Genomic DNA, 24,360 nt, shown 5'->3' with positions numbered 1-24,360 from the left:
CTTCTATTTCCTTAGAGATTACAAGACTATTTAGATTGCTAACTCCATCCTGACTGGACTTTGGTAAATGGCATTTATCAAGAAAATCATCTATTTCTTTAGATTTTCCAGTTTTGTGTAGTATAGTCTTTTGAAGTAAGACCTAATGCTTCTTTGGATTTCCTCAGTGTCTGTGGATATGCCCCCCCTTTTCATTTCTGAATTTTTTAAATTTGGAAACTGTCTCTGCCTTTTAGGTAGTTTCCTAAGTGTTTGTCTATCTTGTTGATTTTTATCAAAGAAGCAGGTACTAGTTTTGTTGACACTTTTTATTACCCTCCTTGTTTCTAAGTTACTGATTTCATCCCTTAGTTTGGTTTTTCCTTCCTTCTATTCCTTTTTGGTTTGTTTGCTTTTATTGTTGTTGTTTGATTTGTTTTGTTTTGTTTTGTTTTAGAGCTTTCAGATGTGCTGTTAAGTTGCTAGTATGAGATCTCTTAAAATTCTTTATGAAGGCTCTTAGGGCTATTAAATTTCCTCTTAGCACTGATTTCATTGTGTCCCATAAGTTTGGTTTTTTTGCCTTCATTTTTATTTAATTTTTGGAAGTCTTTAATTTCTTTATTTCTTCCGTGACCCAGTGGTAGTTGAGTAGAGAGTTATTCAGTTTCCTTGAGTTTGTAGCTCTCTGTTTCTGTTGTTGTTGTTGTTGAGTTCCAGCTTTTTAGTTTTAGCATTTTGTTTGACTGATGTGTTGATATTTTTTAATCTTATTTTCTTTGACAGATGTATAAATTTCTTAAATTGTATCTTCTAGAAATTATCTCTTTTAGTATGTTGGTGATGCTTGTATCTGTAGTTCCTTTTCTCCTTCCTAGGTTTTTCATCTTCAGGATTGTCTCAGTTTGTGGTTTTTTTTTTCATTGCTTCTCTTTCCCTTTTCAGGTCTTGAACAGTTTTATTCATCTCCTTCTCAAGTTTGCTTGTATTTTCCTGTATTTATTTAAGGGATTTATTAATTTCATTCACGTGTTTGATTGTATTTTCCTATATTTCTTTGAGGGATTTATTCATTTCTTATTTAAAGGTCTCTATCATCTTCAAAAGTTTACATTTAACGTCTTTTTCTGTACTTCAGCTGTGTTAGGATATCAAGTGCTTGCTATAGTGAGATAGCTGGCTTCTGGTGATGCTTTTCTGTCCTGGCTTTTGTTGGGTGTGTGCTCATGCTGGTTTTTAGCCATCTGTTTGCCTATGTTGTTGGCAGGCTTGGATGTCCCTGGTAGTCTCCGGTAGTTATTGCTTCTGGTAGTCACTGATGGCTGCTACATCTGGGATTGCAAGAAAAGCTGTGACCCAAGGAACAGGCAGGCACATGTAGAGCACGGGGCAGACCTCACCATTACTGGGAGTCCCCAATGGCTGCTGTATTTGGAACTGCAGGCAGAGCTAGGACAAGGGAAATCATGAACAGAAGTCACAGGGAAGCCCTCACTGGTACTAACAGTCCCTAATGGCTGCCACCTCTGAGACTGCAGGCAAAACTGGGGCCTGGGACCTGGCACTCCAAGGTCATGGAACAGATTTCATCACTGCCGGCTCATTGTCTTATATTTCATATCCTACCACCAATTTTATTTTATTTTTAACATTCAGTTTATTCCAGGAATGTTTATTCCTCTTTATAAGAGAAAAGTCCTATTTTTTTTTTTAAACTAAAGCTTATTGGGCTTGCAGATCTCATGGTCATAGTCTCCTTCTTATTGAAACAATTACTTTCCTCTTATATTTCCCTTGTGAATAGAAGTTTATCTTAGCACCCTAACTTTCTAAAATAAATTTTACATTTTCGAAATTTAATTATAATTATCATTCTACCCTTCCCCTTTCTCCCTCCAAACATTCCCATGGACTCTTGGTTGCTCTCTCCATAATTTAACAATTTATTATCCACTTGCTCTTTTTCCTGTTTTGTTCTTATTCTTATTCTTCCTCCTTCTCTTCCTTCTCCTTTTCATTTATCTTTTTCCTGTTTTTATTGATTATGTTCTTGTTTTTGTCTTTGTTTTTGTTGTTCTCTTCCTTCTCGTGCTCTTCCTCCTCCTCCTCCTTCTTTTTCTTCTTCTGGTAGTGATATGGGGCATAAAGTATAGATAGTTAAATGATTAAAAAATTGAAGAAAGACAAAAGAAGTAAAAGTAATATGACCTGTAGAGGTATGCTGTGTGTGTGTGTGTGTGTGTGTGTGTGTGTGTGTGTGTGTGTAAGTAAACTTTCTCAGATAGAAATTTAACAACTAGATAGACTACAGACTAGATTCAAAGAAATATATTCCCAGAATATTTTGAGATCTTCTAACTCTAAATTGGATTCTATACTCAGATCCAGTAGGAAGAAATCTCACCCCTAGATGTGGGAGCTGCCTGAGAAGACTATCCTTCATTGTTTCTCTCTAGTTGGAGCTCATTGTAAATCTTCTCTAGGGAGAATCTTTGAGAAGACTATGTCTTATCAAGTCATCAATGCCTACAAGGAAACAGGAGAAAATAAGCCTCCAATAAGCTGATAAACCAAATTTCAGCAAATTTCATAAGTGTACTAAAAAGAAAATTATATAATTATAAAAAAAGGAAAATATATTATTTACATTGTATACTATTTATATATGCTAATGTATATTAATATAAATATATAAACAAAATATATTTACATTTTAATTTATTTTAAATTTTAATTAATATACAATATATGGTGTAAATATAAAATATGTATTATATATTAATATCTAAAGGGAAATAGATAAAATTATAATATAAAAGAAAATTATATAATTATATAATAGAATGATTAGAGCAGCAATTGAGTGGACAGTACCGTACTTGAGCATGCCACGGAACAATGTCACCAGACACCACCAGGGAAGCTTGTGTTTATTGTCAGGCCATGTTGGAGCTAAACAGACATGTACAAATCTGGGCTTCCCCTTGACTGACAATGATCAGCTTTATGTAGTACAGAAGTCTTCCCGTGTTGATGGATATATGTCTCTGTGTGTATTTCTTGTGTGTGCAGGTACCATCACTGTCAGATCTCCCACAGCTGGAGTTACAGGCAGTTATGAGTCACCTAACATGGCTTCTAAGTACCAAATTCTGGGCCTTTGGAAGAATAACATGTGGTCTTAACTATAAGCCATCTTTCCAGCCCCAGAATTTTCACTCTTATAGACACTATAAACATTAGTAAAACCTTGTAATTTGAAAAAACAAAAAAGAGAAAATTATATAAAAAGAAAAGTATGTAATAAATTGTATGCTATAAAATATATGTAAATTACATAATGCAACTCTTTGAGTTTATGCTCATATAATGTTGAAATTTAATCTCTCTCTATCTCTGTCTTTCTGTCTCTCTGTCTCTCTCTTTTCAGTTTCTAAAAAGCCATAGTGCCCCAAACCGAAGTTTGATTGTACTTTGCACATAACTTTATTTATTGAATAAATGAATATTTGTCAGTATATACATAACCACAAAGAGCAAGTACTAGATTAAGAAAAAGATATTTGGGTTCTAATATGCAAAGCCACTTACCAGCTATGAGGGCTCAGGTGAGGAGCTGGACCTGAACTCAGCTTCCTCGACTGTACTTCCTCGACTGTAGGCTGTACAGACCTATGTGGCCACCACACAGGCTTATTGCAAGGTTCAAATGCAGGAATGTGTGAAAGTGCCATGAACAGAACTGGGAGCAATACAGATGTAGCAAGTGACAGCAATTCAAACTTCAAGTTGAGGAATAGTCTCACACCCTTGGGTTGTACCAGTGTAGTCAACAGACAGTGTCAGAGTAGCTAGCTGGTCACTGGTGAGAAAAAGTAAGCCATTTTTCGGAGTGAAAAAAATTCTGCAAGATTCTTTAGCCTGTCCTGATAATGAGTCATTCCCCAAGTTTCATGATGTTAGAGACCCACCAATAACTCTCTTGAAGAAACTCAAGAGCCAGATGTTCCTCGTTTATTTACATACACCCAACAGCAGCAAGACCTTTCAAGGGACTGAACAGGACTAAAGTCTAGCATGCAAGTATCTATGTACACAAATGATTTTCTTTGCTTAGAAAAACAAAACATATCAGCAGATAAATACAAGATGTAAAATACAATGAAAAACAACCATCAATATATATTGCTTTCCCAGAGAACTATATAGGGAAGTGACTGAAGAGCACCTGGGCAGTGCTCCAGGCAGGTAGCCATGAGAGGGGCTGAAATGACTGTAGATGCCTGATGGCTTGTTTATGGCCAGTTCCAGAGTACAGGCTGCTGAACTGCTAGGTCAGTGGTGAGGCTATGTATCCTGACTCTAAGTACCAGAACATTTGGCAGTACCATCAAAAAAAGGAAATGCTAACTATGTGGACAGTAAATGGTCAAGTCAAGCATGCCTTTTTGTTCCTGTCAAGAGCAAGAGAAATACTTGATGCTCTTATTACATGTGCCTCTGAAATAGTTGGTGAATTCCATGACAAAACTTGACTAGAGAGCTACAGGTATAACTAGGACTTTCAACTTTAACCACAGGCTGCCCTTATTCTAGCTTGTGTCCTCCTGCCCTGTAAGTCAGTCTTGCAAATCCACCCCTAAAAGTTACCAGCTCCATTTCCCCCTTTATGAATCCCTTCTTCCTCATTCTCCCAGATAGAATTAAGGATGCCTGAATGCCTTACTGTATTCTCAGCCTCTTTTACTCACTTTAGAGGAAGAAGAGGTCTGCAAGGCTGTTTTAGATGCTGTCTGAGATGGCTCAGGCCATGCCCTTACCTGGATGCTGTTGTCCTTGGAGCCCTCGGGTGCTATGAACAGGCACACAGAGTGTGGTACTAAGACACTTTAAAGTTGCTAGTGTTGTAAGACCCACAAACACAATTTATGTGGTGAGTTCTAAAATTTAAAAACATTAAAAAAGGCATGATAGCCTGGAATTACTGAACTCATTCAAATTTGTAACATACAAAATGGTTGGTTTGAATTCAGGAGCTGCCCCTGGTACTAAGAACTCCATTTTAAAGAAAGAGTTAAAAAAAAAAAAAAAGAAAAGAAAAGAAAAGAAAATCCTAACACACACACACTACATCCCCCACCCCACCTCACCCCCACAAACCTCAAAACATTTTTCACCAAATACTGATACAAACATGTAACAAGGAGGATAAAAAGTTATTTAAATATATACAAATTCTTTAAAACTCAAATACTGCCATAATAATTATGAGGAGGGATACATCTGAGGAGTGTGGCAACAGGACAGAGAACATACTGTGACAGCTGCGACAGTACTGTTAATTCTGTTATACTGCAAACTTTTGGTAACAAAAATGTCTTGTTTTCACTCTGATTGTGGATCGGGGTTTTTCCCGTGGAAGCTCTGTGGCTCTTTTCAGCTGAACTCAGTCTTTTGAATTTGATGAAGGCCATGCCATGTGCCCTCATGTGTGTGTTTAAGGCAGCTTCTGTTTTAAAAGTCTTGGCGCACATTTGCACTTCCTGTCTGATGCTGCGCCCTCTGCAGCCTCGTCCTCGGGGCTGAGCTTTTTCTCTTGCTGGCTGCCTTCCCCAGCTCCATTCTGCTTGGACGCATGCTGAGGCTCCTTCAACTTGTGCAGGATAAAGAGGTGACTGGACAGGGAGACATGGGACTGGGACGTGTAGCAGAGGCCGCACTCCCAGCACGGGTAGGAGGAGCTGTCCGACTTGTGTGGGGGATGTGCTCATGGAACTGCCGCAGGTGTGTGGTGAAGCCACATATGGCACACTTGTGAACCTTGAAGACGTTGGTTTTCCGTTTCTTCAGTGGCTGGGTGATGGCTCCTCTGGGAGGCCTGAGTTTGGGACTGGGAGCCTTGGCATCTTCCTTTCTTTCTGTTTCCTCCTCCTCCTCCTCCTCCTCCTCCTCCTCCTCCTCCTCCTCCTCCTCCTCCTCCTCCTCATTGGTCGTGTTAGTCATCTCTTTCACATCAGGGTCCTTGATCCCGTGCATCAGCCGCTTCGTGAATGTCCGCCATGAGTCTGCGCGGTGTGAGCAGGCATAAATATTCCTGATGCCTTTGTGCTTGATGCAATTGTGGTGGCACAGGCTGTGGCAGGAGCTCAAAGACTTGTCACACTGACTGGCGGCAGGGGTGCTTCTTCATTTGTTTCCCATGCTCCTTCCTCATGTGACAGAGATACACTTCCCGCTGTGTGAACAGAGGGTCACACTCCCAACACGTCCACCCAAGACTGGCCATCTTCTTAGATTCTCTGAATTTCTTTGCAGGAGATAGAGACTTCTTTTCCAACTTCTTTTGCCCTTTCACGGACTTGGCATTCTCTCTGCTATGGTTTGTTTAATTCTGATTGGCAGGCTTAATGCCCAAAGGCATGTTTATACCCAAGTTTAAAGGCCCTTCAATACTTTTCAGAGTTCCATGCATAGACTTGATATGGTCCATCATAAGTTGCTTCTCTGCGTATAAATGAGAACAGTCAGGACACTTGAAAACAGACACCTTTTAGTTTTTAATGTGCTAGTCAAAGTGGCGATACAGCAAGGTTTGCAGGGTGAACACAGTGTCACACATGGAACGCTTATAGATTATTTTTGCTTCTCCTATCTTGATGCCAAGATACTGCAGGTGGGTGTGGGAATGTGTACTTGGGGGCAGACCTAAATGCCATTGGACAGATAGGACACTTGTAGGAGACATCACAGTGAGAGCCTTCACTGAGACTTCAGTGTGGCCACATTAGAGTACACAACATTGTAATGTACACATTAAAAACCAACTGTCTGTGTACATGCCCTAGGGTATGGGAAAGGAGGCTGCACTTGTAACAAACAAGGTTCTTTGTAGAGTGGTTGCATGTTACTTCAATGAGCATGCTTCACTGTCATAGTGCTGGGTCAGGCTCATTTCCAGGGTGAAGGAGTCCCAATACTCATACCCACACATTGGTAATGAGATCCCTGAATTGGTGGGAGGGGGATTGAGGTTTGGGATGTAAACAGGGACTGGATTGACACTGCTCAGCTTCTTGTTGAAAGCTTTCGCCACAGAACTCTACAAGGATGACCCCACCTGGACCCGAGACACCTTTTTAGGTGGTGTGAGGCCGCTGCATTGATTATTGCCTGCTTTATTTGTTGCCGAGGTTTGGTTAGCACTTGGCGGAGTTCAGATGTGGCCTGGGCACCCTGGGGCAGAAGGTTAAGGTTGGCAAGATGCACAGGTTTTCGCACAAGTTTGGCATTGGCCAGGCTGGATGCCTGTACCAAAATGGTTTGCTTCTGGATGGCATTGGCAGCTTTGATTATGGGGCTGCTAGTACTCTGAACAAAGGCAGAAGATATGATCGTAGCTTTCACCTTCGTGTTGTTAGCAAGCTTCAGATTGGTGACTTGAGACCCTGCCATCTTGAAGGCAGACACAGGAAGAAAAGCAGTAGCCATGGGCTTGATGGTGATCTGTTTGGGGGTCAGCTCTGCTGGAGAAACCATGGCCATCTGCAGAGGTGCCCTGAGAGGAGAGGAAAGGACAGTGGCTGAGGCCCAAGAGGAGAGGAATGATGTCACAGAGGCCATAACAGTTGCTCCCTACTCAGAAGGCTGCTTCCTAGAGCCCAGATGCACTTCTGACAAGACTATTGTCACTGTCCTCTTGATCTCCCCAGATGATGTCTTGATGGCCTTGATGCCAACTTTGGGGATTTCTGGGGTGGACCCCACAGTAGAGGATGGGGGTCTTTTGGTGCTGTTCTCACTGGATACATTCCTGGGACTATGTGGTGGCTTCAGAGAGGCTTTCTGTGTGACATCAATGAGACTATGGGACTCAGAAGACTTGTCAGCTGCTTTGGGACTCGTGCACTTCTGTTGGTAATGGAGAAGCTTCCTAGGAATTGGCTACAGGCTCTTTTCAGGAGTCTTAAGCAGCCTTTTTAGCACTCAGGGCTGCGATGGCAGCTATGCATGAGGAAAGCTTGGAGGACGACTTTGTTTTGGAAGATGTGACAGCAGGAATGTTGGTTGTCTTTGTTCTCAGAGCTCAGCTTCCCATCAAAGACCCTGTTTTCAAGCATCTTCTCAAGAGTTCTCTTTCAACTTATCCTCTGATTTTCTGACCTTAAAAGGCTCATAAACACTCAGGCTTATGGAATTCGTTTGTTTATCTCTTGACTTTGTTTTTATCCATATGGCCTGGGGTAGAAATTCCCCTCCAAGTGCCTTCAGTCCTATTGGGGAGCTGAGCCTGTCAATACATTTGATCTGAAACTGGACCTCATTTCTTCCTTATTGGGCCAGTCATCCACCTCTATTTTCTCATCATCATCAAACTCTTCAGTACTGAAGATAGGGATGAACTGCCTGAATGTAGGGTCTTTAAGAGTCACCACTGAGGTAAGTGTGTCCCCCTTTAAGGACTTTGTCCCATCCTTGCCAGATCTGTCAAAAGAGGATGAAGTGAGGAACCCATTATGCAATCCATTGCCTATGGGGTTGTGGCTGTCTTCTTCCAGTCCCTCAGTGGAGTCAATGTTGCAAGGATTCTTCACAAACACACTAATGCCAACATCTAAGGAGGATAGAGCATGAGAGTCGTCATCCATGTGCACATTCTGCTTAATGTGGCATTCGTGGTGATCATGTCCAGATTCAGTGGCTGGTTTGGGATCTACCATATCAGGTATGTCAAATGCTGCCAAGAGATCATCAAAGTCTGGGGTCTTTATATCTCCCATGGTCATTTGATCAGATGTTCTTGTGGACCTTGACCTTTTGAAAAGACTTTGGGTCAGTCTTCAGTTATTATCACTCGTTTGCATTCTCTGCAAATATGAAAGGGTTAAAAAGAAGCCCCAGTCAACAGACCCCATGGCCTGGGGGGCCTGGACTGCACTCAAGCCCAGGTGTCTTGGTTGCGGCTCCCTCTGCAGTGTTAGCAGCGGCAGCTTCCATGCTATGGGCATGTCACACCTCTGTGCCACCTGGGTCTGTGTGTGAGAACGGAGCCAGGCTTCACAGCCCTGGGGATCCTCACCGCAGCAGCCTGACCATGCACCAGGGCACTGGGAAAATCATGTATTATTCATCAATTCTATAAAATCTGTTCTCTTAATTTTCCTGTTACCAATAAATAATCTACAGTTCTATGACAGAACAAATTGGATTATTTGATATTTTCTCCACTTATACATTAATTATTTGAAATTCAGATAGGAAGCTTTTACAAGGTAGGATAACTAGTTAAATGTCAGTATCTAGACCTAAACCTAAAACTTCAGATTAAAAATGCAATATACCAACAAATTTATCACACTTTCTCAGTCGTTATTTTCTCTTAGACTATTGTGCTAATAAAAACTTCAAAACTTACTATAAATCATGTTAATTTTCAGACAAACACAGACAGGAGGTTAATAAGAAATCACATATGCTTATTAATCCAATAATAGAACCAGAGAGCAAACCCACTATATCCAATAATTATGTGACTAAAATCTGAAGACATTATTTTGCATTGTTCATTGATTTTACAGGGTTATAATTTTACACATATCGACTATAATTTGCAGTATAATAAAAATGTAAGCATCTGAAGATCCAAGATGGTGGCGCCAATCACACACTGTATCTGATTAATAGGAAAACCAGGACTGCACAGAGACCTAAAGACCGAAATTAGATCTACAAAACACCAGTGCTGCTGATTCCCAAGTGAGAGAGATCCACATTGTGTGGAGCACGGGTGGGTCTGACCTCCAGCCACCCAGCTAACCCACAGAAAAATCCCGGGACAGCCCACATTAGCTGCCATCTTGATAAGGCCTGTGGGATATTGACGCAGCTTCAGGTTTTCACTACCCTTCTACTGCTTGCTGGATGCTAGCAGGGAGCAGACATGCAGAGCTGAGTCCTGGCACCAGACACATTTTACATTAGCTGCTTTCCGAGAAAGAGTGAGGGGCACCCAAGAACCTTTGGGCTCTGATCTCTCTCAGCCCCCCAGTTGCTTGCCGGACTAGCCCAGCTAGGTCACAGAGCAGATAGGCAGAGCTCTGCCATCTTAAGAGGGCTTGTAGAGCATCCAAGCAGCTTGGAGTTCTGATTTCTCACAGGGGGCCCTGTCCCCTGCCCCGTGCCAACAACTTGCTTAATAGCCAAGCCCATCTGTGACACAGAACAGACAGGCAAAGCTGAATCCAGGCGCCATCTGTAATAAGCATTAGCTGCCGTCCTATGAACAACTTCAAGGCTGGTCCTGTCTCTGCCAATCTACATGTCTGAAGCATACAGCCCTGACACAGCTAAGATGCAAAGCAAACAGGCTGAGCAGAAACATGCTTGGGCCACAATCTGCATTAGCTGCTATCCTGTCAGCAGGTTCTGGCTCTGATCTCAGCCCACTCACCCGCAGCTTATTGGCCTGCTTCATCTAGATCACAGAGCAGACATACAGAGCAGAGACCTGCGCGGGCCACACCCCACATTAGCTGACATTCTATGAGCATCTTTGAGCTCTAATCTCTCTCTTCCTTCGGCCAGTGGCTTACTGGCCTAGCCCAACCAGGACACAGAGCAGATAAAGAGATACCGGTCATCTCAATAAGGCCTATAGAACACTCCAGCAGCTTTTGGCTCTGACCCTCATTAACTCCCAACTGCTTACCAGCCTGGCCCATCTGAGATACAGACCAGATAGACAGAGCTGAATCTGGTGCAAATTAAGACTCATTTTTGCTGCTATCTCAAAAGGTCTATGGGGCACCCAAGCAGATTCAAGCTTGAATTGCTCGCAGCCCCGCAGCTGCTTACTGGCCTAGCCCATCTGGAATACAGAGCAGATAGACAAAGCCCTGCCATCTCGAAAAGAACTGTAGGGCACCTGAGAAGCTTTGGGCTTGGAAATCAATCACCTGACTCCTCTCCTGCCTGACCCAACTGGGATACAGTCATGGAACCCAGCTGAGCTGAGCTGGGTGCAGGCTCTAACACCCATTGTCCAACTGTCTCTGTCATCTCCTCATTTGAAAAGCTAGTAACCTGCACTCCTGGCATACTCAGGTAATCGAGTTTATACTTTCTCAAGTCTCTGATGGAGTTGCAGACCAGGTAGCTTAGTGTTACAATGAAGCTTAGTTGGTTAGAGATTAAGATGTTTTTAGGTCTAGATAGATGTTTTAAGTTGATAATGACAAGATGTGATGGAGACTGATTTACATTCAGAATTTTAGACTTACCAAGGTAGGAAAGATGTTCTCTTCAAGGTTGCCAAATACAAATAGCCAAAACACTATGAATGTAACATTAATATAGTTCCTGATTATGTCACAGTTCTTTTTGCTATGGGTAGGTTATTGTATATATATAGAATAATATAAATATCTATGTAAAAATACTTAATAAAAAATAAAAGAAAAAGATAAAAGAAACAAATTAAGCATCCAATACATCAATTGAAGCACTGGCAGAATATTCAGCCTAATAAGTATATTCCCTCAAAGAAAAATTCTTGGAGTTAGAAGGGCTAAGATGAAAAGAAGTCAGGAATATCAAAAATACAGTTATGCCATTGAATTTTCTGTTGCTGTAGTAGAACACTCTGACAAAAACCAACTCAAGGAAACTCTTAGTTCCACTTATATTTCCAGGTCACAATCCATCATTGAAAGAAGTTAAGGCAGGAAAATGAGGCAAGGAACCTCTGCTTGATGATTTGCCTTGGTTTGCTTGAGAGCTCATGCAAAGCCAGTTTCCTTATACACCCAAGACTGACCGGCTAGGAATAGTACTGCCCACAATGTACTAGCTGTCAGATAGCAAGATCCTCCCAGACATGCCCACAGGCCTATCAGATAAAGGCAAGCTGTGTGAAGATGAAATTTAAGGCTAACTAGGACAACAATATAGTACATATCAACTCTTTTAAAATAGTAATGTCTAATAGAATTACAAATATAACTTATGCAGTGTAGCATTATATAGGGATAAAATTAAATTTAAAGATCAACTTATTGAAATGTTCAAGAAAGTGATAAAAACTTCATCCTTAATTTTCAGTTACATTTCCTTTGAAGTATAACAAGTACACAGAAGATCAATAAAAAATAGCAAAGCATAATTTAATAGAATATTGGAAAGGCAATTACTTATATAAACAGCCCTATTGATTCACCAAATTTCTCCACTGGAATAAAGTTTGTTCTGCCTCTCTTAACTCTCAGAGAGTTCTTATGTGTTGTTCTTTTGTATTGTTCTAATAATTTTGTGCTCAAATTTCATAAATATGATTTAAAATAATATATACTGTGCTGTTGAATAAAATGACTAAATATTAAAGACCGTATTTATATATGCTATTTGTGCCTTCTATATATTTATACAGTTTTTCTAAGATAGCTCTTAACAGAGTCATATTTTAATATTTTCTCTCTCCAAGCCTTCTGACCACCCACCCATACTCTCCCCACATCTGATCTCCACCTCCATTTTCCCTTCTGAGTGAGAATCAAGAATCCTTCTTTTGGTCATTCTTAATACTGCGATTTGGGGGGGTCTGTAAAAGTAGTATGGTTATCCTGTAATATATGGCTAATACTTATTTATAAGTGAGTATATAGAAAGCATATAGTATATAGAAAGCTGAGTCTGGGATACCTCACTCAGGATGATTTTTTTCTAGTTCCAGCCATTTGCCTTCAAATTTCCATATTTCCTTATTTATAATAGCTGAGTAGCATTCCATTGTGTAAATATACCACATTTTCTTTATCCATTCTTTGGTTGCAAGACATCTGGATGGCTTCTACTTTCTGGTTATTACAAATAAAGCTTCTATGAACATAATTGAGCAAGTGTCCTTGTTGTATAGTGGGGCATCTTTTGAGTATATGCCCAACAGTGGTATTGCTGGGTCTTGAGGTAGAGTTATTTTCATTTGTCTGAGAAAGCACAAGATTGATTTCCAAATTGATTGTACAAACTTGCACTCCTACCAGCAATGGAGGAGTGTTCCCCTTTCTCCACTTCCTTACTAGCATATGTTGTCCCTTGAGTTTTGGGTCTTAGCCATTCTGATGGTTATAATACGTAAACCCAGACTTGTTTTGATTTACATTTCCCTCATGACTAAGGACATTGAGAATTTTTAAACATATATTTATTTTATTACACATGAATAAAACAAACTACATACAGCAGGAGAACCATGAGACAATCATGAGTTATATAAATGTTATATTCATATTGATTTGGCTATTTGTATTTGTCAAACTTGAAATAAACATATTTCCTATCTTGTTGGGTATAAATTTCTGAATAAAATTCATATCTATTATATCTCACCTCTATAAACTTAAATCCTTTATCTTGATCTAAAAAGATCTTATGCCCTAACCAACTAAACTTGATTGTAAAACTAAACTATCTGGTCTTCAAACCCCCTAAGAGACTTGAGAAGGAATAAAACTTAAATGCTTGTGTGAACGAGTAGTACAGGTTAGCAGCTTCCAAAATGAAAAAATGACTGAGACAGTTTATTGCCTGAACAGTCACCCAACATTTTATATAACATTGGAGACTCAATAGCTCTGCCAGATTTATTCATGAGGCAGGAACTGTTGAGGACTTGTTTACCCTGTCTTGGCAGAGTTTGGCTGCCTGCATCTAAGCTTGCCCATTTTTAGGCAGAATTCTGTCTGTGGCAGAAAGTGCTTCTCAGCCATTCAAGATTCCTCTGTTGAGGATTCTATTTAGTTCTGTACCTTATTTTTATATTTGGATTATTTGAATGGTGGTGTCTAATATCTTGATTTCTTTATATATTTTGGATATTAGCCTTCGTCAGATGTAGGGTTAATGAAGACCTTTTCCCAATCTGTAGGCTGTCATTTTGTTCTATTGACAATGTTCTTTGTCTTATAGAAGCTGTTGAGTTTCCCAAGGACAATACATGCAGTAAACATCGAACCCCTACTCAGATATAGCCAATGGACAGGACATTCTGCACAGTTGAGTGGAGAGCAAGGACTGACTCTGGCATGAACTCTGGTGCCCTATATTTGATCACTTCCCGGTGGTAAGGAAGCCTGGTGGCAATCAGAAAAAGAATAAGCAGGATACCAAGATGAGACTTTATAGCTTATGACCATATAGTGGGGGAGGAGGTCCCCTTTGGTTACAAACTTAGAAGAAAGGAATAGGGTGAAAGTGGGAGGGAGGGAGGGAGGGAGGGAGGAAAGGGAGGATACAAGTAATGGGATAACAATTGAGGTGTAATCTGAATAAAGTAATTAAAAAAAAAACAGGACATTCTCCACAGTTGAGTGGAGAGTGAGGTCTGACTTTCATACAAACTCTGGTGCCCCATTTTTTACCACATCCCCTTGATGGAGAGCCCTGGTGGCACTCAGAGGAAAGATAACAGGTCACCAAGAAGAGACTCGATACCCTATGAGCATATACAGGGGAGGAGGTCCCCTTCAGTCACAGACATAGGGGAGGGGAGTAGGGGGGAAGCGGGAGGGAGGGAGGAATAGGAGGATACAAGGGATGGGCTAACAATTTAGATGTAATATGAATAAATTAATAAAATATTTTTTAAAAACTAAAAAAGCAAATGTTCTTATGGAACACAGTACCCTGTGATAAATTATATAAAATAAATATATATACTGAAAAATCAAAATAAAAATCCAATGCAAGTAAAAAAAGAAGCTTTTCAGTTTCATGAGGTCCTATTTATTAATTATTGATATGAGAGCCTAAGCCGTTAGTATTCTGTTCAGGAAGTTGTTTCCTGTGCCAATGAGTTCAAGGCAGACCACCGCTTTCTATTCTAATAGATTTACTATATCTGGTTTTATGTTGTGGTCTTATATTCATTGGACTTGAGTTTTGTGCAGGGCAATACGTGTGGATCTATTTGGATTTTCTACATGTGGACATAGAGTTAGACCAGCACCATTTTTTTAAGATGCTATCTTTTTTCCATTGCATGGTTTTCCTTCTCTGTCAAAAAGCAAGTATCCATAGGTGTGTCTGTTTATTTCTGGGTCTTCAATTCAATTCTACTGATCCACAAGTTTGTTTCTCTGCCAGTACCATGCAGTTTTTACTACAGTTGCTCTGTAATACAGCTTGAAATCAGGGATGGAGATTCCTCCTGAAGTTCACAGGTACTTTTTTTTTTTTTTTAGCTATTCTAGATTTTTAAATATGGTGTTTAGAGTTGTTCTTTCATGATCTGTAAAGAATTGTGTTGGTATTTTGATGGGAATTGCATTGAAACTGTAGATTGCTTTGGGTAAGGTGGCCAATTTTATTATGTTAATCCCACAGATCCATGAGCATGAGAGATCATTGCACCTTCTGATATCTTCTTCAAATTCTTTCTTCAAAGATTTGAAGTTCTTGTCATGCAGGTCTTTCACTTGCTTGGTTACAGTTACACCAAGGTACTTTATTTTTTGTGGCTCTTGTTAAGACTATTGTTTCCCTAATGTCTTTCTCAGCCTATTTTTCCTTTGTATACAGGAAAGTTACTGATTTTTTAGTTAATATTGTACCCAGACACTTTGCTGAAAGTATTTATCAGCTATAGGAGTTCTCTGGTAGAAAATTTTTGGGTCACTTGTGTATACTATTAAATGATCTGTGAATAGTGATACTTTAACTTCTTCCTTCCCAATTTATATCCCCTATATTTCCTTTAGTTTTCTTTTTGCTCTAGGGATTCAAGTGCTATATTGAAGAGATTTGGAAAGAATTGGCAGCCTTGTCTTATCCCTGGTATGAGTGGGATTGCTTTAAATTTCTATCAATTTAATTTGATGTTGGCTATCGGCTTACTCTATATTGCCCTTATTGTGTTAAAGTATGTACACTGTATCCCTTATCTTTCCAAGGCTTTTAACATGAATGAGTGTTGAATTTTGTCAAAGGCTTTGGCATCTAATAAGATGATGGTATAGTTTTTATCTTTTCAGTTTATTGAACCATTCCTGCATGCCTGGGTAAAGCCTAATCGGTCATGGTGGATTTTTTGTTGTTGTTGTTGTTGTTTGTTTGTTTGTTTGTTTTTGATTCGTTATTGGATTTGGTTTACAAGTAGTTTACTGAGTATTATTGTGTCAATGTTCATAATGAAAATTGGTCTTAAATTCTCTTTCTTTGTTGGTTTTTCCTGTGGTTCAGGTACCAGAGTGACTGTGGTCTCATAGAATGAGCTTGTCAATGTTCTTTCTGTTTCTACTTTGTGGAATAGTTTGAGAAGCATTGTTATATGCTCTCTCTTCTTTAAAAGTCTGGTAGCATTCTGCACTGAAACCGTCTGGCACTTGGCTTCTTTTGATTGGGAGAATTTAATGATTGCTTCTAATTCTTAAGTGTTAAAGGATATTTAACTTGTTTACCTGATCTTGATTCAACTTTGTTAAGTGGACTCTATCAGGAAAATTGTCCATTTCATTTAGACTTTTTGTTGGGGACAAAAGGCCATATGGCCAATGTTCAGCCATCTTGTCCAAGTCTGCACCTTTAAGTCTCTGTCTTTCCCAGAGCTTACTTTCACCAGAAACTAGCTGACCCTGTTGTGACTCAGCGGCTAAAGACAGATACGGATGGAACGACCCTGTTGTGAGTCAGCAGCTAAAGACAGATAGGGATGAAGCAACCCTGTTGTGAGTCAACAGTTAGACTAAAGCTAGATGAAGACAAAGCAAGATGCCCTGTGTGGCAGGACGTCATGACCCTGCCTGGAATTCCCCAGTGTTTTGAGAAAAGCCTGTACCTGCATTGCTATGGTAATATGCTTCCCTGCCTTCTGAATTATAAAAGCTGCTGCCTGACTAATAAAGTTTGGGAGTTTGATCAATCAGACTTGCTCTCCTTCTTTGTGTCTTGCATTCTCAATAGGTGACCTCTCTCCCGAGTTTTAGTTGAACCCTGCAGGTTGGGGCAACTGGCCCCCAACGTGGGGCAGGCATAACTTTTCAATTCTGTGGCATATAGGCTTTTGAAATAAGACCTTGTGATTCTTTGGATTTCTTCAGTGTTCATTTCTGATTTTGTTGATTTTGGTATTTTCTCTCTGCCTTTTAGATAGTTTAGCTAAAAGTTTATCTATCTTATTGATTTTCTCAAAGAATCAGCTCCTGAATTTGTTGAATCTTTGTATTGCTCTCTTTGTTTCCAATTTTTTTATTTCAACCCCAAGTTTGATTTTTTACAGCAGTTTACTCCTCTTGGGTGTATCTACTTGTTTTTTTCTAGTGCTTTCAGATGTGCTGTTAAGTTGCTAATCCAAGGACATTCCATTTTCTTTATCAATGCACTTAGTGCTATGAACTTTTTTCTTAGCACTGCTTTCATTGTGTCCCATAAGTTTGCGTATGTTATGCCTTCATTTTCACTGAATGTTAGGAAGACTTTAATTTCTTTCTTTCTTTATTCCCTGACCCAGTCGACATTGAGTAGAGAGTTGTTCAGTTTCTATGATTTTGTAGATTTTCTGTTGTTGTTGATTCTAGCTTTAATCAATGGTGATCTGATAAAATACAAGGTGTTATTTCAATTTCCTATATTGGTTAATGCTTGCTTTATGACTATATGGTCAATTTTGAAGAAAGTTCCATGAGATGTTGAAAAGAAGGTATATTTCTTATGTGTTTGGGTAAAAGTTATGTAGCTATATGCTAAATCTGTTACTTTAATTATTTCTCTTTTTAGTTTCCAACTCAATGACTTTTACTTTGGTGAGAGTGGGGTGTTGAAATCTTCCACTATTAATGTGTAAGGATTGATGTGTGACTTAAGCTTTAGTAATGTTTCTTTTACAAATGTTGGTACCCCTGTATTTGGGTTATAGATGTACAGAATTTAGATGCCATCTTGGTAGATTTTTCCTTTGATGAATATGAAGTGACCTTCCTCATCTCTTTCCATTAATTTTGGTTGAAAGTCTATTTTATTCAATATTTGAATGGCAACTCTGGCTTGATTCTTGGGTCTGTTTGCTTTTTCCAGCCCTTTACTCTGAGGTAAAGTCTATCTTTTTTGCTAATGTGTGTTTCTTGTATGCAGCAGAATGATGGGTCCTGTGTACACATACTTTCTGTTAGCCTGTTTTTCTAAATTGGGGAATTAAGTCCATTGATGTTCAGAGATATTAAGGACCGATGATTGTTAGCTCCTATTATTTTATGTTAGTGGTTGTTTGTGTGTTTGTGTTTCTTTTCTTTTTTGTTTTTCTGCTGTAGAGTTATTTATTTTCTGTGTTTTCCTGGTTGCTGTAACCACCTTTGGGTGGAGTTTTCCTTCTAGCATTGTTTGTAGGGTTGTGTTTGTGCATATTGTTTAAATTTGGTTTTGTCATGGAATATATTGTTTTCTCCATCTGTGGTGATTGAAAGCTTTGTTTGTTATTGTGTTCTGAGCTGATATCTGTGGTCTCTTAGCATTTGCAAGATGTCTTTCTAGGCCCTTCTGGTTTTGCCTTTATATGTAACTTGGCCTTGTTCCCTTGCAGAGTTTAATAGTTTTTTTCTTTGCTGTGTATACTTAGTATTTTGATTATTATGTGGTAGGATGATTTTTTTCTGGTCTAATCTAATAAGTATTTTGTAGACCTCTTGTATGTTTCTAGGCATCTCTTTAGGTTGGGGAAATTTCTTCTATGATTTTGTTGAAGATATTTTCTGAGCCTTGGAGCTGGAAATCTTTTTCTTCTATTCCTAATCTTTGGTTTCATCTTTGCTTAGTGTCCTTGATTTCTTGCATGTTTTGTGTCAGGAATTTTATCAATTTAATATTTCCAATTCAGATGTATTGATTTCTTCTATTGTATCTTCAACACCTGAGCTTGTTTTCTCCTTGTATTCTTTTGGTGATATTTAACTCTTTAATTCCTGTTTTCTCTATGTTTTCCATCACCAGGATTTTCTCAGTTTGTGTTTTCTTTATTTTTTCTATTTCCATTTTCAGGTCTTGAATAGTTTTATTCATTTTCTTCACCTGCTCGCTTGTATTTTCCTGCATTTTGTTAAGGGATTTATTCTTTTCCTCTTCAAAGGTCTCTGTTTGATTGTATTTCCTGTATTTCTTTAAGGGATTTATTTATTTCCTCTTTAAGGCCTCTCTCATCTTCTTTAGCATAGATCTAAGGTAATTTTCTTGTGTTTCAGCCGTGTTTAAGATTGTGTTTCAGTTGTGGGCACCCCACAATTAAAATTCTGACATGAACATCTTTATTCTTAACCACATCCTCCGTGTTCAGTGGTTTTACTGTGACTGTTGGGACTTAGAATGTTTGTAAATATTGAGTGGTGTTATATATTGGCAGTGGAAGAAATATTCATAGTTGTCATTAATAGGGTTATGTTCTCTTGTAGGCTGTCAACTGACAAACATAAATAAAACATGGTACAAAATAGAAAACAATTATCATTTAACCATAAAGACAGAATTGTGCTATTTGTGTGAAACTGAAAGACATCATGTCAATAAAAAATAAACCAAACACAGAAAAATAAGTATTACATGCTCTCCCTCATCTATTAAAGCATACAATTTCACATAAAACAACTAAGAATTTCTAAAGTATAAGAAATATATGAAGGTATTGAAAAATAGATTGAAGTATAACAGTACTGAGATTTTGTAACTAAACCAGTAAGCATAAGTATTACTGATATAAATAAAGTAGATATTATATTAAAATAGGATCTGAATTTAAGGATTGAGAGATGTGGCAACTCATTGGGTTTCAAATGTAAACTAATTCTGAAATGAACTAAATTGAACAGGCATATAAAATGTAAAATGTAAAAAAAAATAAAATAAAATAAAATGTAAAATGTAAAAAATTCATTAGTTTTGATGTCTTTTTTCCTTTTCTTAATTGTTTGTTCTGTATTCTCTTCTAAACACACTCTGGTTTTAGAGATTGAGATGGAGAGGCTATAAACACATCACAATTTGTGACAAAGGTCAGTAAATCTAGGATCAGGAAAAATAGGTTTCAAAAATGATACATTGGTGACTACTATGCTTTTAGTGGGATATGAATTCTGCAAGGGAGATCAAACCAAAATAGTTGGACATTAAAACTGACTCTCTTCCCCTAGAGAGTTGCTAAGACATAACTTCTATAGCTGAAACTGTCATGGAGGATTTGAAATTGTCCACTGAGGCCAGGTAGTAAATAACTCAGCCTGAATCCTAGTATGTATTTATTTTCTAAGAAATATCAATAAAACAGATGCCTAAGAAATAGGTCGTATATGTGTGTGTGATAATTTTTCTTGCCATTATTAGTGACATATGTAAGATTAAACTTTAAAAGATATAAAAGTAATTTTAATAAACACAAAATAAAACCCCATGAGTTTGATTTATAAAGTTTGGACACTTCTCAATCTTTATGGGACTCATTTACTCATTCATATCTAGGATTTCTGCCAATTGTCTAATGAAACCAGACATATTTTTGGCCAATTTTCACAACTTCAAAAATCTTCCAACTAGATATTTGAGAAACTTGACATTATATCTCTTTCCAGAAGTTACTGTAATTTGTAGAGGTATAACTGTCAAGCAATTTTTATTTTTTTTCATTGCAAGAGTTAAAATCAGTATTTTATAGTATTTAACTTATAATATTTTAATTTTCTTGAGTTTTCCAAAATAGAAATTCAGTTTTTCTATCTTACAAGCACATTTAATTTATGTTGTTATCACATGGGCTTTAAAATTATTTTTCCCAATAGAAAGCATAAAAGATTGTCATAAATGAGTCTTATTTTTTTAATGTTCATTGTTTGGAAAATCTCCCATTGGCAATGAGTTACAAAACTTCACTGTTTTCAGATATGTAAATATTCAATTTTTGAAAGTTACTTCAACTCACATGATCAATTAGCTTCAATAGCATAATATTAATCTTGAGCATTTCTTAAATGTGAATTCCTGGGTCACTTTAGATTTATTAAATATGAAAAATAGATTCTAGTAGGAAACATAAACAAAAATGTTTTATAATTCCAAGCTTTAAGTATTTCTTTAAAACAACAAGGAAGTATGTTAGTGAAGAAAATGTTATTGTGACCCCACATGCCTTCTCTGTCTAGACCACAAACTAATGTCTGCCTTTATAAAAGATAGTATATTCTTTTATCAAATAATTCAATTTTTATTTTGACAGAATTAATGCTCTCTGTATAAAATGTAGAAAATCCAAGAAGGGGAATTGAAGGAAATTGGATAACCTATAGACCCATACTCTGAAAATTACTTTGTATTTTTACAAACCTTTTGTATAATCCTTTTGGCAATATATAATGGCCCTGTTTTTAAAAAACTTAACATTCTGTAAATCTGGATTATGCTGCATCCTTCCAAGTAGCTGGACCTACAGAAGTGCATTACTATGTCTGGCTGAAAAAAAACTAAGTGGCTGTATAATGTTACTATAGAATATAAAGGTAATAACATACTTTACTTGACAAAAAGCGATAAGTAAGCTTAACATCTTAAATATTATAATATAGTATTCATTCTGGAATGCAACTATTTTGTTCACAGGAAATACATGCTTTATTCATTCATTTATCTATTTCTGGAAACAATCATCAAGGAGTGTTCGTATGACATAAAAAAGTCAATTCAAGGACTTCTGTGGATTCCTACGGAAATGTTAGAAGAATAGAATGTAAAGGTTCTTTCACTTCTGCAATTGCTTGGCAGAGAAAATAAATATCTGTAACTACTGAGGGTCATCTTTTCTATTCTGAGGAAACCTACCTGAATGGTGTTAAACAAAAGTAGCAGCAAAAAAGCAGTAGATAGAGCTGAAGAGAGCCCTATCACATATCGTTCTCAGCTGAACACTGAGTCTAACAACTTTACCATAATGTTAAGAATTTCCATAGTATTCTTTTGAGTTTTAGTAGCAGCTCCATTTCTACATTGTTTTTAAACCATTTTCAATTGGACACAAACCACTTATACCTTAGTTTGACAACCATGATTTTCTTTTAGTATTCCTTCCTATGAGTACAACTTATAGCTCAAAGAATAAGAACTTTTCAAGGGTCTTGATCCACATTACAAGGCTGCATTCTAAAAATTGACATCAATATCTTCATTAGTAATGAATATTTGTCACAAATAAAGGTCTGAAAAATCTCCACATGATGATGCATCTTTGGTTTGGAGGCTATTTATACTTCTGAATATTCATTTTATTTTTCTAGCATTTGATAGAACAAATGCCCAGTGCGCCAGAAACTCTCTATGAACTAGAAAACAAAGATGAAAAAAATGGGTCTATCTTGAAAAGTTTAAATCTGATGAGAAAAAAAAATCTTCTTATCTATGTATGATGTGATCTGTGATGAAAACAAACTATCCTATAAGTATATAAGAGAAATTGGTGATACAGAATCAATAGAAATGACTCATAAAGCTGGATACAATTGGCCTTGAATAGAAATTCAATGAATGTAGATGCTAGAAAGAAAATAAGGACTACAAGAATAAAAACAATTAGAGTTGTTGGCTAGGAGTCACTCCAAGTGCTGAATGTTTAGACTGATGTGGTTGTTGTCTGATTACATTTCTTTATGACCTTAGCATTTTCACTCTACCTTTAAATGTTGCTGTTTTAGTTCCTCCATTCTTCATTTTTCTATGTTCTACTTACTTTTCTTCAATCTAATTTTTCTTTATTGTTCTGATGTCAATACTAGTCTTAGTTTGTTTGGACTTTTTGCTTGTTTTGAAATAAAAGTTCACTGTGTAACCTAGGCTGACTTGAAAATCCTTATACAGCCCAGGATAGTCTCAAATTTGTGGCAATTCTCCTGCATCAGCCTCTTCATTGAGCATGAGCCTGCATATCCAGATAATTAATTACTTTTCTTACTCTATTGTTTTCTTTCCATTCTTATCCTTAGTAATATCTGAGTCATATCATTCTAACTTTTTTCCTTTATTCTCCCAAAGTGAATGAATTAAGGGATGAACATTACTAATTCGCTGATACTTTGTTCTCATAATGGGCCTATCCAGCAGTTGTGGTTGCTTCTTTCATGCATATTCTATTCTCATGATAGTACTGAAATTATAGTTCATCCCCTGAGCATATAGATGGAGGGTTTAGCTATTGAATGGAGTCCTTAGTCCAGGAGGAAGAAAGTACACTTTAACATTATCGACTACCATTTAGAGTCTCTCTTTTCTTCAGAATCCCGACCCCAGAATCTTAAACAAAGTGGTAGAATGTATTGTTATGCATTCCTGATATGAAAATTATGATATTACCAACAAGTATAGCTTAAGTTAAATCTTCATCACAATTCCAGTAACAACTCTCAGATATTTATGTGACAGCTCTAAAATTCACATAGAAATACAAAAGACCCAGATTTCAAAAAAAAAAACTTAACAACAACAACAACAAAAAAAAAAAACCAAGGGTGAAAGCATAATAGTTAATCTCAAATTAGGCTGCCAAGCCATAGTTGAAAACAAACAGTATGATACTCACACAAAACCAGACATGTAGATTACTGAGATATAATATAAGAACCATAAATCAATTTACACAGCTACAATTTATTTTTGACAAAAATATAAAAGAACTAAACGTTGAAAGAAAACAAGATATGTTGTATTTTATTAAAGACTTTTTTGACTCTAAAATGTATGTAACCTTTCTATGGTTACTAATCATTTTCACAAATATCACATTCTTTTCCATGGTCTTAGGCCTTTGTAATATTGAGTTCACTCTGAATTAGTGTCATTTTGCCTTCTTCTTCTAACTCTCTCCCAGCTCAACTATGTCTTCATTTACTTAGTACTAATATACTTTGTAGTTAATTAAAACCATATATTCTTAAAGTAAAATAAATCATGTATCTAGGGGTTTAATATGTTGGATGGCTTTTACAATTATTATTTTTCTTAAAGAAAAGCATAGCTTACTGAACCAAGTACATGATGTACTTCATATATGTATATAAGGAAATATCCTCTCCTATATCTTCCCCTTTTTGCTTTTAATATAAGTTTTATTATTTTTAAACTAGTATTCATAGCAAAGAACTTAATCGCAATATTATTGTACACACATGCCACAATCTATTTGAACCCATCACAAATAGTTTCTTTTTTTATCCTTTTACAACACATGAATCCCATTACCCTGAGCCATTGCTGTTTTCTTCTTCTTTCAGGCTATCTCTAACCATAATGTCTTTTGGTGTGAAAAATTTTATGCTTTGATGATGATGATGCTCCTGAAGATAGCTTCACCCTCACAAAAAGACATAAAAAAATAGTATA

General features: G+C 37.4%; 1 pseudogene across 1 annotated transcript; it reads right to left on the bottom strand.

Annotated features, from left to right (window-relative positions):
- Positions 1-5,225: 5,225 nt before the first annotated feature.
- On the bottom strand, positions 5,226-8,762 carry LOC311602027 (zinc finger protein 532-like; annotated as a pseudogene). Its single transcript has 2 exons — positions 6,858-8,762; positions 5,226-6,786 (listed from the first exon to the last, which is right to left on the bottom strand). The product of its transcript is annotated as a zinc finger protein 532-like (transcript).
- Positions 8,763-24,360: the final 15,598 nt, after the last annotated feature.

This window comes from Acomys minous, assembly GCF_964271855.1.
Source record: "Acomys minous genome assembly, chromosome: 7".
Taxonomy (NCBI): domain Eukaryota; kingdom Metazoa; phylum Chordata; class Mammalia; order Rodentia; family Muridae; genus Acomys; species Acomys minous.
The sequence above is the reverse complement of the archived record's forward strand: the minus strand, read 5'-3'. Positions and strand labels throughout refer to the sequence as shown.